Here is a 15130-nt window from a genome sequence, read left to right on the forward strand (position 1 = left end):
GCCTTCGTGCGGTGATACGATCACTGGTTACCCCTAGATCCACAGCAATGGTAATGCTGAGGGGATGCAGAGGCCATGTGCTCCTACTCTTCATTTTACAGAGAAGAAAAAAGCCCTGTTGGTGTGTTGCAAGAGTCACTTGCCCAGCTCATAGGACAAGTAATCATCAGAGACAGAAAGCAGATTTCAAAAGCCAAGATGCTTTTCCTGTTACATGACCTCCTGGGGGTGTTATATCAGGATTTCTTATATAAACTCTCTGCCCAAAAGAATGTTTGCCTGGGTTCTCTCATAGTAGAATTTTAGATAATGTTTTAGGTGAGAAATAGTTATTCAGAGATGCCTTTACTTCACCTTTCCAACAATATCAGATAGACAGCCATTTAATCCGTCTACACATACTAATCTGTCTAACTTGACTGTGAAAACATAAGCATTCTATATCCCAGTCAGGAGACAGTCATGATCATTATCCACATCATTCTTTTTCCAGTCTGATGCACTGATTAAAAATTCTGTGATTTTATATCATTTTTCTGTGTTGACTCTCAGGCCTATCAAACACCTACAGATAAAGATTTGCTCATAGAAGAGTTGTCATTTGCTTCTCAGAGTTACATTCCATTTTGATAGACTTCACAGATATGCATTGGAAATAAGTGTTCTTCTATATCCCTAGTGTTAAGACCTTTTCTCTTACTTTTTACTGGGAAAATGTGTAGCAAAGACATTAAGTTATTTTTCTTTAAATAAATCTGATAAAGGGAAGACTGGACAGAGAGTTTGGAAGCTGCATATTATTCTTCCCTTATTCTTAGACTTATATACTTACTTCAACTGGAAAGAAAAGCTGGGCTTGAACACCATTCCTGATATTAATTTGACTATGAAAAAACCATTTAAAGTTTCTGAGCCTTAGTTTTTTAAAAATCTTTTAGTTGAGGATAATAAAACCTACTTCAAGGTGGGAAGGTCAATAGGATTAAATTAAATCATATTTACAAAAGGGCACTGCAATTTATCAGAGACATAATAGATGATAGATGACTGCTTAATGTAGTTAACTGTTCTGAGTGCCTAACATGTCAGCCACTGTGGTAAGTGCAGAGGTGTTAGAAGAGTTAATAATGACACTAAATAAAAAATTAGTATTAATGGCTACAAATATTCAACAAATCTCCTTGGGCACCCAACAAGGTATCATGCCCTGTGACAGGCAGTAGGCAGTCCCTGCCCTCAAGCTGCTCACAGTCTCATTTGAGGAGGCAGAAGTAAATAGGCAGTTATAGTATAGTGTAATCAGTACTACTAAGGGCTGAGGAACAGGGGAGGAGGACTTAATCCAGATTTGAGATGTCAGGGAGGGCTTCACTAAAGAAGTGATGGCACAAGAAGCAGACGGATGGGGACAGCAGTTGAGGAAGACAGAACAATTTCCACCAAGTCCTAAAAGTAAAAGAGAACATGAAACATTCAAGGATTGTTAGTTATTTAATGGATAAAATGAAAATTGGAGGCAGCAAATGATGAGAGATGCTGCTGCAGCAAAAAGAAAAGGCTGACTTATTAAAGATCATAGGAAGTTTAAGAGACTTAGACTTTAAAGAAAATGAAGAGACATTAACCATGGGGAGTAGCATTATCAGATTAAAGCTTTAGACAGTCACTCTGGTTTCAGTGTGGACAACGGGCTGAGTAACCATGGAGGGACCAGGAGGCACTGCTGAGGTCCAGGTAAGGCATGGCAGGTGTGTAGACTAGGATAGCTAGTTTGCCATATGCTGCCTTCTGGTAGATTTTCTCCTTAGCTCTGTCAATTCTGTAGTCACACTGCTGCATTTGTGACTGTGGAAGGTGCCTCATCTTCAGACTCTCAGGAGTCAGGCCAGGTGCACAAGGTCATTGCCTGAGTGAAGGGGGGGCGTGTTTCATGCCCTGTGGGATGAGAGTAACACTGAGTTAGAGGAGGTGGAGGGCTGGAAGGAGGAGGGGAAACCTAGAGCAACTACACCCTTGAGCCATTTCGCAGTTGTCCCTTTCTAACAAAACTTAAAGGTTTTAGGAGTGTCTTTTTTTTTTTTTTTGTATATTTCAAAAAAAGCCTAAGTCAGTTCTACTAATGAAAGCATCTTCCAAACCCCATTTTCTTTGGTTTAAAAGGAAATCAATTAAGAAAAAAAAAGTAGGAAGGAGAGAAGGTGACAGACTTGAGAGAAGTTTGAAAATATTTAGTGACTGCGTAGAACTGGGAGAGTCAAGCAGACTCAAGTGGCTGGATGAACACTGGTGCCGTTCACTTAGAAGGGAATCCAGGAAGAGAAGCTGGGGCAGGGTTGGGAGGTGGAAAAGGGAGTCTAAGTCCCAGGTATGCTGGGCTTTAAATCTGGAAATAGGCAGGAACAGCTGAAAATCTGTTTGTATACAGTAGAGATCTAACAGGGGACCATATGCGGACAAAAGGGGTGGACTGGCTATGAGACAGGGCTAAACAAGCTGACACTTGTAAGAGGATGGCCTCTTAGAGGTTTATGTGCGCCTGAAGGACCAAGAAGGCAAGAACACTCAGGTGAAGGTTTATTAACTAACCTAACCTCATGTTAAGTGGCTAGGTCTACAACATATCCTATGTCTCATGGCAGAAGTAATATGGAACCATCAGTACAAGTATAAGGTAGTGTGATGTGGCTGCATCACCTTCTGCACTCCCTCTAACTACAGGACTCTTAAACATGGTGTCTAAAGAAATTTATTTTTTTTTGTATGCTTAGAAGGAAAGGGAAGATGAGGAAACAATGTGTCAGGTTTGATGCTCAGTAAGACAGAAATAACCCTGGCTTAGTCAACTTTCCCTGAGTATAGCTATCTAATGCCACCCTTCTCTGGGTAATTAAATAAAACAGTCAAATTTGGACTGCCCCCCAGCAAGTCTCAATATATAACTATATCTATGCCCTGGAGACTTTTTATCTCAGGACTTTATAAAGAAAAAGAAAAATTTAATTGAGACTGACCAAACTGACTCAAAGAATTAAAAATTATGTACTTTTTCTATAAGATTTACTGAAATGTAAATTTGGATACAATGTGTTCCTGGCATTCATTTCTGATACCTTCATCACAAAGAAATAGGTAATAGTGAGGCTAAAAGAAGATGCTTATTTGTCTTGATTCTGCTGCTTCTGGAATAATTCATGTTGTATCATTAGTTGTCTTGGTGTCCCCCAAACTGCCCTCTACTACACATTCTGCAATGAAATGACAAAGTTTTTCAAAAGAAGAAACTTTATTTTGATTAGCAGAAATGGTCTTAAGTTTTGCTTATGGGTTTGCTCAAAATACTTTGGAAGCTTTGATTCCCTCTAATTTTTTTCCCATAAAACCCATGTCACTAATTAATTTCTACCCTGTGAATGACTTCTAAATGGAGGTTTTGAAGCATAGTGACTCAGTGTTTCTCTGTGCATTCATATCTGTGTACTGGATCCTATTCCTAAGTGATCTGCCCAGTTGCTACTTAAAGAGAAAAGTGTTGTACTCCTTATCATTTAAGCAGAAAGAATGACTTTTGACTGTATCTGAGCTGAAACTCTCACCGTTGGGCAGAACTGTGCTCCATTACCATATACCTTCTGTCTCACTATGAGTGCTTCCTGGCTGAGCAGGCTGGTGCAGGTATAGTCTTATGTGGCCCACCATGTCACAGTACCTCATTTAGCCCCCGCAACCCCCCTTTCCCAGAAGTGAAAATTAAACCCCAGAGATATCACACAATTTACTTTTCCCAAAATAGCAAAATTTCTAAGAATTGGTAAAACTGGAATTCAGACACAGCTTTGTTAAAATCTAAGATCCATAATTCTTTCCTTTCCACTTGCATAAGGTACAGTAGCTGAAGAGACAATGGACAAAGAGTATGATGTGACAGGAGGTGCACTGGACTGAGTAACCAGAAGATTGGGACCAGCTCTTGTTCAGAAAGTCATGAGTTCCATGAGCTGGCCAGTTAATTTCCATTTTTAAACCAATTCAAATATTTATAAAATGGAAATAGCATTTGTTCCCAGAGAGTCATTCTGCAAAGAATATAATGGGTGGGATGAAAACGTATCAATTTTAACACCCTATATAAATTTAAGAAGCATTTCTATAATTCAATACTATTATTACTACTACTGTCACTATCACAATCCTTATCATGATTTTGGATGATTATTCTTCCATTTAAACGTAAGTAAACATTAAAAAAAGGTTAACCATAAGGATAAGTGGTATTGAGGGAGCAATGGTGCTAAAAGGTAGACTCCTTTGAATATATTTTACTTGTAGACTTGACTTTGGTGCGATACAAATATATGGTTTTAAAATAACATTTAATTTTTTAAATAGATTAAATTGAAAACAACAAAATAAATGAAACTACTCTACATCTATTGATGACATAATTGTAGAGACAAATTACTTCAAGATAATATAAACCACATAAATTTGACTGTGATAACATATTTGCAAACATATTTGCAAAGCACACATTTGATAAAGGACTATTATCCAAAATACACAAAGAACTCTTAAAATTCAACAGTAAGAAAACAACTGTTTTAAAAAATGGGCAAAGACATTGACACCCCACCAAAGAAGATAAACAGATGGGAAATAAGCATATGGAAAGATACTCCACACCATAAGTCATTAGAGAAATGCAAATTATAGGAAATTTCCACTATACACCTATTAGAATGGCCAAAATCTGGAATGCTAAGTGCTGCAAATGCTGATAAGTTTGTGGTACAAGAGGAACTCTCATTCCTTGTTAGTAAGAGTGCTCCTTGGTGTTTACTCAAAGAAGTTCAAAGTTTAGTCCACAGGGAGGGGTACTCATAGATGTTTATAATGGTTTTATTCATAATTACCAAAACTTGGAAGCAACCAAGATGTTCTTTAGTAGGTGAGTTGATAAATAAACTTTCGTACATTACAGACAACAGAACATTATTCAGCACTAAAAAGAAATGTGTTATCTGTGTCTTTTTTTAGATTCACCATAAATTTACAGTTACCAAAGTGCAAAGGAAGTGGAAAGATAAATTAGAAGTTTGGGATTAGCAGATACAAACTACTATATACAGAATAGATAAACAACAAGGTCCTACTGTATAGCACAGAGAACTATATTAAATAGCTTGTAATAACCTATAATGAAAAAGAACATATATACATACAACTGAATTACTATTCTGTACAACAGAAACTAACACAACATTGAAAATCAGCTATACTTTGATTTTTTAAAAAAATGAGCTATCAAGCTATAAAAAGACACAGAGGAAAGAAATGCTTATTACTAAGTAAAAGAAACCAATCTGAAAAGGCTATATATACTGTATGACTCCCACTATATGATATTCTGGAAAAGGCAAAACTATGGAGACAGTAACAAAGACCAGTAGTTGTCAGGAGTTCGGGTAGTAAAGGGAGAATAAATAGGCTGAAGACAAAGGATTTTTAGAGCCATGAAAATAGTCCATGTAGTACCATACTAATGGATTCATGTCACATACATTTGTCCAGGTGTATAGAATGTGTAACACCAAGAGTGAACCCTAGTGTAAACTACACACCTTGGGTGATAATGATGTGTCAATGCAGGTTCATCAACTGTGACAAATGTATCACACAGGTGGGGGATGTTGATGGTGTGGGAGGCTGTGCATGGTCGGGGGCAAGGGGCATATAGGACATCGCTGTACTTCCCCTCAGTTTTGCTATCAACCTAAAAGTGCTCTAAAATATAAAGTCTTGAGAAAAATTTTTAGAAACATTAAATAAAAACAGAACAGAGGGAACAGAAGGGTATGAGGAAACTTTGGGGTAATGGAAATGTCCTATATCTCGATGATGATGATGGTTTTACCACTGTATACGTCTGTCAAAACTCATAACTTATACTTTAAATGAGTTCAGTTTATTATACACTAATTATACTTCAGTAAAATTGTTTTTAAAAGTGCACATAAATTTGGAGTAGTAAAACAATTTCTTTCTGAACATAATTATGAGGAAAAAAATTTTACTGGCTCTGTATCAACTTATATAATTTGCACTTTAAAAATTATCTTTCAAGAATTGGATTAAAAATGCATTAAACACTAAATAATGAATCCCTTCAGTGCATATCACTGTGGTCAGTTTGTCACAAATTTAATTAATGAAAAAATTATTTTCTAATTTTCTTTTATATAAAGGTAAACTAACTTATTAACAAGAACTTTGAAAAAAAAGTTTAAAGTTTACTTAAATACCAAATACTTCTTTTAAAGTGTTAAGAATTGAAAATAATGGAAAAGCTGTCTATTATGAGTAAGCAGAGCTTTATTCATAAATAAACAAGAACAGAATAAGTAAAGCAGTGAAGAACTTTAAGTTCAGAGTCCTGTAGGAACATAGAATGCCAAGGAACATGGAGAAAAAGTCAAATTTGGGAAATTTAGAAAACAAACAAAATTCCCAGTGATAGAGAATTTATTGCATGTATTTATATGTGTTTGTGTGATTACACTGTTAAGATTAAAAGAAATGGTTAAAATATGCTACGTAAAATGTGAAATAATTTTGATTTATACACAAGAAAAATGCTTGGGAATTAATATAACAAAATGAAAATGAGAACTGTCTCTAGGTAGGAGGGATATAGGTGATTTTAAGATTCTTATTCTTTTTGTTGATCTGTATATTCTGATTTATCTACAGTGAGCATGTGTTTCTTACATAATCAAAGTAGTGATTAAAAGAAACTTACATTGTTTTAATACAAATTATACTACAAAAATAGTGCTAAGAAGTCCTTATCTCATAGAAATACATACTGACATATTAATGGGCAAAAAATTCTGATATCTGGGGTTTATTTAAAATAACATGGAAGAGGAGGAGGTAGAATAGTAGCTTAGGGAAAACAAAATTGGCCACAGGTTGATAGTTGCTGAAGCTGGATGATGGGTATATGGAGGTCCATTATATTCTTCTGTCTTCCTTTGTATACGTTTAAAATTCTCCACAACGAAAGGTTTAAAAGGCAAGCTGGCCAAATAGTTTTGATAAAGCAATCAATCTTTACAATGCCGAAGGCAAGCTAGTTCAGAGATGTCACCAAGAGGCCTTTCCAAGAAGGGTCCCCAGGAAATGCCAAGAGTGCACAGCATCCTCCTCTGAACCACCTGAGCATCACCATTACATCATGTACTTCAGACCATGCCACAGCTTCTTCTCCAAGAGCCAAGTGTCCCTTTCTCTGTGAAGCCTTCCTGTCTGTACCACTGCCTCCAGCTTAAACTAATTATTCCTTCCAATGTGCCTCGACCAAAGCATGTTTACCTGGGTTGACTGGGTTGGTTATAATGATACCTGACTTCTTGACCCCACTGTGAGCCCCTCACATGCATAACTCATCTCTGTATCCCTCGGACAGAATCCTTATGGTTGCTAAATAAACATTTGTGGAATGAGTCTCTTTCTCTGACTGTCTTCCTCATTTGTATGAATGAGTCAGATTTCTCAGGATCAGAAATTTGTGTGATCCTTTTAGGCCCCCGAAAGACTGTCAATTCAGGATTACTTTGGCTCCCAGCAAAAGGATGAGTACCTATCTGTTTACCATACCTCTGCAAAGGAAATGGTATGATTCCTTTGTCTCATATGAGAGTAGTGGAGCCCAGGAAATGTCTCAGATATCCTAGAATAGGAAACTTGAAAGTAAATACAAACAGAAAAACGGAGAACTATAAAAAAACTATACCAAAATATTTCTAACACAGTTTTAATTTAAGCTGAAAAACATCCTTAAGAATAAGACTCTCTCCTCCGAATTCTCTCTCCCACTATTCTCTCAAAAGTGATACTGTTATTTTCCATCAATAAAGTGTGTAAAATTCAAGTCTTCCCAAACTAATCTGTCCACTGGTCCTCAAGCATTCTTCTCTTCCCCACTGGTCTACCTTTATTCTTACTTGTGCTTTTTCACCTGGAGTGCTTCTGGCTTTCTCTCCCATTTCAGTGACTGTGAAGGTTCATTCAAGTGTCACCTCAATTTTTTCAGCCCCAATCTCCCTTTTATACAACCCATATCACTTCTCATTTTATACCCTTCTTGTCCTGTGTCATAGTTATTTGTGTAAATGTTTCCTATCCTGAAATAGCTTGAAACCCTTCTGAGGGCAGGTGTCATCTGAGTCTAGGCAAAATATCTCTCACCATGTGTGTACATTGTCTTGCACCTAGCAGGTGCTTGGCAAATAAGTGAATTGAAGAATCCATAGACAGGTTTGACTAATTACAATTTTTCATCAAATTGCCTATTGGTTTTGTCATTGCATAGGCAATCCCTAGGATATTTTTATATCCTTTATTTCCCCAAATATTTGCTACAGTAAAGTGTGTAAGTGTAGTTGGAAATAAAACCACTTTCCTCAATAGGATACTAAAATCCAAGCAAAAGCAGAAAAGCTCTTAGAGGAGGAGAGAATCTAGGAAGTGTAATGCGTGGCGGCAACATTCAAAGTGAAGCTATTCTTGTTAACAGCATGGCTAACAATTCCCTAACTACTTCAAGGTTAATTGTGGGATTTTGAGGTCATGGGATTGTTTTGCTTCTGTTGCGTGTCCGGTGAAAAGAGTATCTACTAACTGAGAATGGTGGGCATGATTCTATATTTTTAATTTTATTTTTTAAAAAGGTATGGCTACATTCTTTTTTCTCTATTCCCCAATTTTCTCTCTTCATCTCCCTCACTCTCTCATTCCTGTTCCATATCCCCTAATTCCCTTCCTCCCTCTATCTCCCTACTTTTTCATTCCCTTCCTCTTTGTCTCCTCCTTCCCTCTCCCATTTATCCCTTCTTCCCTTCCCCCTACACCTTCTCCCTCCCATGTCATTTATTTTAAAATGTAGTACATTGAAAAGTTACCTATATGAGTCTGAAACCCGAAATTAGATCTTTCCCCTGGGTAGGAGAGAAAGCAGAGAGTAGGGTAGATAATGGAGTCAATTTGGAAGGTGTGGCACAGAAAGCATGGTGACAAGCGACAAGGGGGCATTCAGGCAGAAATTGGCATCAAAGACATCTACCATGAGATTAGAGATTACCCCAAAGGTTGGCTTGGGTATGACGACCAGCCTGGGGGCAGGCAATGATTGGAAACCTGGGAAGGTTCTGGACTCCAGGAGGCATCTGTAAGGGGGGTGGCAGAGCCTCAGTCATTTGTTTAGGGTTTGCCATCAAAGCTCTGAGGCTTGCAGGTCTGGTTCCTGGGGAAATTATCCGGGTAGAGCCTCTTCCTGCCATAAGGGAACAGAACAGGAGAAGAGAAAGTTCCCCAAAATGAAATCAATAAAATATCTTGGTCACAGGAGCAAGGGAAGAGTCAAATTCCCAAAGCAGCCCACCCAGGGGCAGAGCAGAATAAGCCTGGGCTGCTGCCCCAGTTCCTCCTTAAAACAGAAAGGAACAGGGCTGGTTCTAGAAACTAGAGAAGGGATTAGCCTCCATATAAGAGTCCAGTAGCTGTAGGTCATTCCACCATCAACTAGAAGTAGAGGTGGTGTTCTCAGTGGTTATGACTGTAGATTTCCACTGGGTCTGCCTAGGTTTAAATACAAGAATACCACTTAGGAGGTGAGAGACCTTGGAAAAGCAACTTAACTTCTCTTTGCCTCAGTTTTTTTAATCTGTAAAGTGGAAGAAAACAGTATCAGTGTCATGAGGCTGTTATGAGAATTAAATGAATCTTTTTCTACAAAAGGATTAGAATAATACCTAGAACATAGTGTTTGTTATAAATGAATGAATGAGTAAGATAACTTTTCTCCAGATTCATATATTTTCAACCGACAGACTGCTTAAGGTCCTTCTATTTACCCAAATAAACTGAATTACAATGAACAGAATCATTAATTTTTCAGGGTAACTTACCCACTTTTCATTCACCTAGCTTAGACCACATGAACATGGCCCCAAATTGAACCAACACAGTGAAAACTGGATATGAATGGTGCTGTAATCTGTGCTTCATATTTCAGGAGTATTGTTTTCATCACTTTTACTTGAAACCTCGGCCTCATCCGTACCCCTCAACCTCTTTCTCTCCTCTCAGTATCCCAGGAGGAAGCACAGCAACAGTTAAGATGGCAGGCTGTAGAGTTAGACAGGACTGGATTTAAACTGACCTATTCCAGGTCAATCCTTCCTTTTTGCAGTTTGGCAAAAATGCCTATCCTTTCTGAGCTTTAATTTTCTCATTTGGATCTAAGAATAATAATTCCCATATCATATAATTGTTGTGAGGATTAGATGAGATTTTGCATGCAAAAGGCTTAGCACAGTGCCTACCCACAGTAAAGGTTTAAAACCTTTTTAGCCTAAAACCAACGATCATAATCCAGTTGAATCTATCTTTTTCCAAGTGTCTCTGTCCCCTTTGCCCCATCCTTCCATTACCCTAGAATCTCTGCCAGGAGTTTATATGTATATCTCCCTATTGGGCTATGAACTCCTTGTGTAGAGACAGGGTTTTGATTATCTTCACTTCCTATCCCATCTTATCTTGAATGTTCGTAACAAGTATTCAGTAAATATCTGTTGAATAGACACTACAGAACTTGATTTTCTTCCTATATTTGGTGTAATAGATAAAAGAAATAAGGCTAAAGCCTCAAGGTTCTTGAGTGTTGTGATAATGCTTTCTGGACATTTGATGCATAGTAAATGGTTCGGTAGCTTAGTCAGTCAATCCGAGTCACTCACACAAGGACCCCAAGCTAATAGTGAGTCTATTATCTGGGAGTCTGAAAGCCTTTTTACAGAAAAGTCTAACTAGCAATTCTGTTTGGAGACTGAATGACACTCTTCTTAGACAATAGATAGCAGTATTTGTCTGCAGGGGACAGAAACGGGGAAAGAGCTGAGAACTGGAAAGAAAAAATAAAACCACAAAAGAAAACTCCCAGCTTCACATTTATTAGTGTATGTATTTGTGTCATTACTTACCACATTTTCAAACACAGCACCAATTAAGGCTGGCAGTTTAATTGACAGCAGATAATAGGCACCATATTGTTACTCAGTTATGTCTCATTGATCTTGCTATTTGATCCCCCTTTTTTCCCCAGTGCTGTCAGTAATTTGCCAGTTTCATATTGACAATGTAAACTGCTCAAACTCCTATGAGAGACACTTTGGGGAGGGAAGGATATGACATCGTGGCCTAAACTGATACTGTTTAAAAAAATACAACAGTTTTTAAGTGATAACCAGGAACAGTACAGTCCATAAAATAAGCCATCACTGCTCCTGAGGCAGAGCTGGATACAAAAGTGGTGGTGTTCAAAAGAGGGAATTATGATAGCTTTGATTTTTCTAAGCAAGCCCATCCGTTTAATCTAACTCGTTGGTTCACCCGGTTTGTGTTAATAGTACATGCAGAAATCAAAGAGACATCTCATATAGGCAGCCTTATTCATGAGAACATAAAAGAATGTTCTTTTCAAAATGAATGTTCTTTTCAGCTTTTCCAGCGCTTGAAATTCCACCACTGTGGTCAATCTCTATAGTCTTTCTGACTATAAAAAGTAAATTTTAACTAACCAAGAATATGGCAAGTTTTAAAAAATGAAGCTAAGTCCACTATTACTTAGGAGAGAGTAGGTTAAAGGAGGTATGTGAATGAGGTTATGGGTCTTAGAAGCTGGAGAAAGATGGAGTTCTCTCAGCTCAGGTTAACAGCCTAACATCAGTGACTGGGAAACAGATGGAAAAATTACAGAGTTTTCATCATTTCTCTCCAAACCACTGCAAAACCTTTTACATTGCTCTGTTCCAAACAAACTTCTACATTTTGTAAACTATTCTTCTAATATTTAGTCTGATCATGTCAAACATGTGCTTTAAAATCTTTTATTGGGTCTCACTTTACCCTCAAATTAGCTGCACATTCTGTAAGTTGAACTTTTCTCTCTTAAAAGCTTCATCCTCCATGCCATGTTTTTCCAAAGTTCTGAGTTTTGGTCACTGTGCCTCTTTCCATAAGGAATTTTCTTCCCTGTCTTTGCATTCTCCCAAGCATTCTTCAGGGCTCAGGTTAAAAGCCAGTCTTTCAGTAATGCTTTGGACTCACTCAGCCAGAATTAATCACTCTTTCCTATGAAACCACACAGAACCCAGTTCATACTTTGTGACTGTCTTGTTGAAATAACGATGGTTGTCTGTCTCCTTGTTTATGTTAGATTGTGAAGGTAGTGGCTTTGTGTTGCAGAGGCAATGCTATGTTTGCAGGAAATCATTTTGTTTCCCTTGTGAACACAAAGAGGGACAAATTGCAATATGTCTAGATGTGTCTTGAAGCAACATATGGCCAATGAAATATGGGTGAAAGTGATGTAAAACCACTGCCTACTGACCCCTAACATTTAATTTGTGATTTGCATTTTTTTTTCTCTTGCCAATTGCTCAGCTACAAGTTGAGGACTCCAAGAACCTGCTGGATGGAAGGATCCTGGGTCTCTGAATTTCCACCTGGAGGAAATCCATCTTACTGAACACTGGCACCAGATTTCCCCTGAGCAGGAAATAAACCTTTATTGTGTTAAGACACTGGAACTTAGGGTGTTATAGCAACTAGTCTTACTTATTCTGACTAATATTGGGTCTTGTTCTGCTTTATGATGCCTTCTGCCTCATTGTGATTTACAGTTGTCCACTCCTCTTGGTCTACCAAATCCAGTTCTGGTCTTACTTTCTTTCCATTTCGACTAGATCCTTGGTCAATCATTTAACAATATTATTGCCATCACCCTAGAATCCTCTTCTGATGTTTTACTTTATTAGTAAAGTTGCACTTGTAATAGTAGTAGCAATAGGGGTTGTTGATGCTCTTTAGGAGTATGTGATGTTTTGCAGATTTAATATTTTTGCCCTCATTGTCTTACTTTGATTTTTGTCTCTTGTGCTTAATTCAAAATGCTTCCTACCTGCTATCTGAACTGATACCACAGAGAAAGGCACCAAAATCTAGCCTCTGGCTCTTAAACAAATTAATGCTGTTTCCCCACTGCCGCTGAGCATACTTACCCATCTCTTATACTCTATGTCTCATATACAGCTTTTTAAAATGTTTGTTAAGACTTTTTTTTTTGAGTATTTTATGTTCACAGCAAAACTGAGAGGAAAGTACAAAGATTTCCCATTTATCTCCTCCCCTACATGTGCCTCCCCCATCAGAGTGGTACATTTGCTATAACTGATCATAATCACTCAAAGTCCATAACTTACATTAGGGTTCACTCTGGGTGCTGTACATTTTATGGGTTTGAATAGGTGTATAGTGACATGTACCCTCCATTATAGTATCATAGAATATTTTCACTGCCATAAAAATGCTCTGTGTTCTGCTTATTCATCTCTCTACTCCCCCAGCCTCTGGGAACCATTGATTTTTTAACTGTTTCCATAGTTTTGCCTTTTCCAGAATGTCACAGTTAGAATCACACAGCCTTTTCAGATTGACTTCTTTCACTCTTCATAGCTTTTATCCAAACTTGTTCTACTCTCTACAAAACCTCACCCCTTATTTCCAAGATTAATCCCTCCCCTGTGTACTTGATCCCCCCTTCAATAGCTATTTTTTTTCTCTCATTTCTTGCAGAAGGCCCTGGGGTCAAAAAACATTGTCTTATCTCTCACTCTGCTTCTTTAATTGTAGTGCCTCAATACTGCCTACATTCCAGAGTTACCAAGATTCCCAGCTCCCCAAATAGAGCCCATATACTTTTACATGATGTTATCTTTTTCTGAAATGCCTATTCCCCCCCTTATCAACCTAGGAAACTCTTGTTTATCTTTCAAGAAGCAGATCAAATATCACCCCCTTTAGGGAGTCTTCTCTGCTCTTCCCAAGCAGACATAGTGGCTCCCTCCTCTGTGCTCCTGTAGCACCTCAACTTTCACTGTATTATATCTCACTGCATCATTAGTATCTCTTTGCAGGCCTGTCTACCCCCCAAGACTGTTAGCATTTCTGAGGGTAGGACATGTCTGATGGCTTTCTTTATTTTCAGCATTAGGAACAATGCCTTACACAAGCAGTTCTTTAAGTAAGGAAAGCAGGCAATTGAATCTGCTCCTTGGAGAAATGGCTCAGGCAAACTAAGCATTAATAGCTTAAGACCCAGAGTAAATGAAGTTGGAGTGAAGAGAAAGGAGTTTCTCCTTGTATGGGACAGTAAGCTTGGCTTGATTCTGTAATAAGACATTATAAACTTAACCTGCCTGAGAGTTCTGTTCTTTTAGGTGATGGTCTGTCAGGTGTGGCCACAAGAGGGGACACAGGAGAGACACAGGATAACAAAGCTTATTATACTCACAGGCCCTGGAGAGACAGAGTCACCACCGCACACCATAAAGGGCCACACAGAAGGAGGAAAGCTGAGACAAAGGAACAGCTCAACCAAGGAGGTGGGGAGCCAAGAAAGAGTGAGGATCCGTGGGTAAGCACCTTTACTGGGCGTAAGGATGGAATACACAAGAAAAGGTGCAAGGGGACTTCAGTGATGCGTTTGTCACTAGATTACAGTCAGGGGAGGGCAGGAAGGGGAACTTGTGGCAGGGGTCCACCTATCACAATGGTGCACCTGGTCACCTAGGGGGAGTACTCACAGCCTATTTTCAGGGATGCTGGGGCAGCAGGAAAGAAAAGGGGGAAAAAATAGTGTAAAGTTTTAGAAATTTACAATACACTCAGAAAGCAGAACTATAACCAATAGAGAAAAATCACAAGCAGACAGATGGCCACTCAAGATAAGAAAAGGCTTTCTAGCCAAAAGAGTTGTGCAAACTGGAAGAGGCGACCTTGGAAGGCAGTGATCCTTATTATTGGAGGTATTCAAGCAGAGGCCAGATGGCTGCCTGTGGACAAGTTGCTGCGTAAATTCATGCAGCATATAGGATCCATGCAGTGTTGTGTGGAATGTTCATCAGTGCAGACTGAGCCAATGCCCAGTTTGTTTGGGGCAGGCACACACAAGCTGAACAAGCAAATGTCAAACTATATGAATTTTATATGATCATTCTCGCCAAAGTCTTTT

General features: G+C 38.4%; 1 long non-coding RNA gene across 1 annotated transcript in view; it reads right to left on the minus strand.

Moving 5' to 3' along the window:
* Nucleotides 1-1482: 1482 nt before the first annotated feature.
* The window catches only part of LOC140696816 (uncharacterized), a 43957-nt gene continuing 30309 nt past the window's right edge, over nucleotides 1483-15130 (minus strand). Inside the window, exon 3 of the long non-coding RNA XR_012073356.1 lies at nucleotides 1483-1935. This is a non-coding gene — a long non-coding RNA (uncharacterized lncRNA). The remainder of the gene's footprint in view (nucleotides 1936-15130) is intronic.

This window comes from Vicugna pacos, chromosome 1, assembly GCF_048564905.1.
Source record: "Vicugna pacos chromosome 1, VicPac4, whole genome shotgun sequence".
NCBI lineage: Eukaryota > Metazoa > Chordata > Mammalia > Artiodactyla > Camelidae > Vicugna > Vicugna pacos.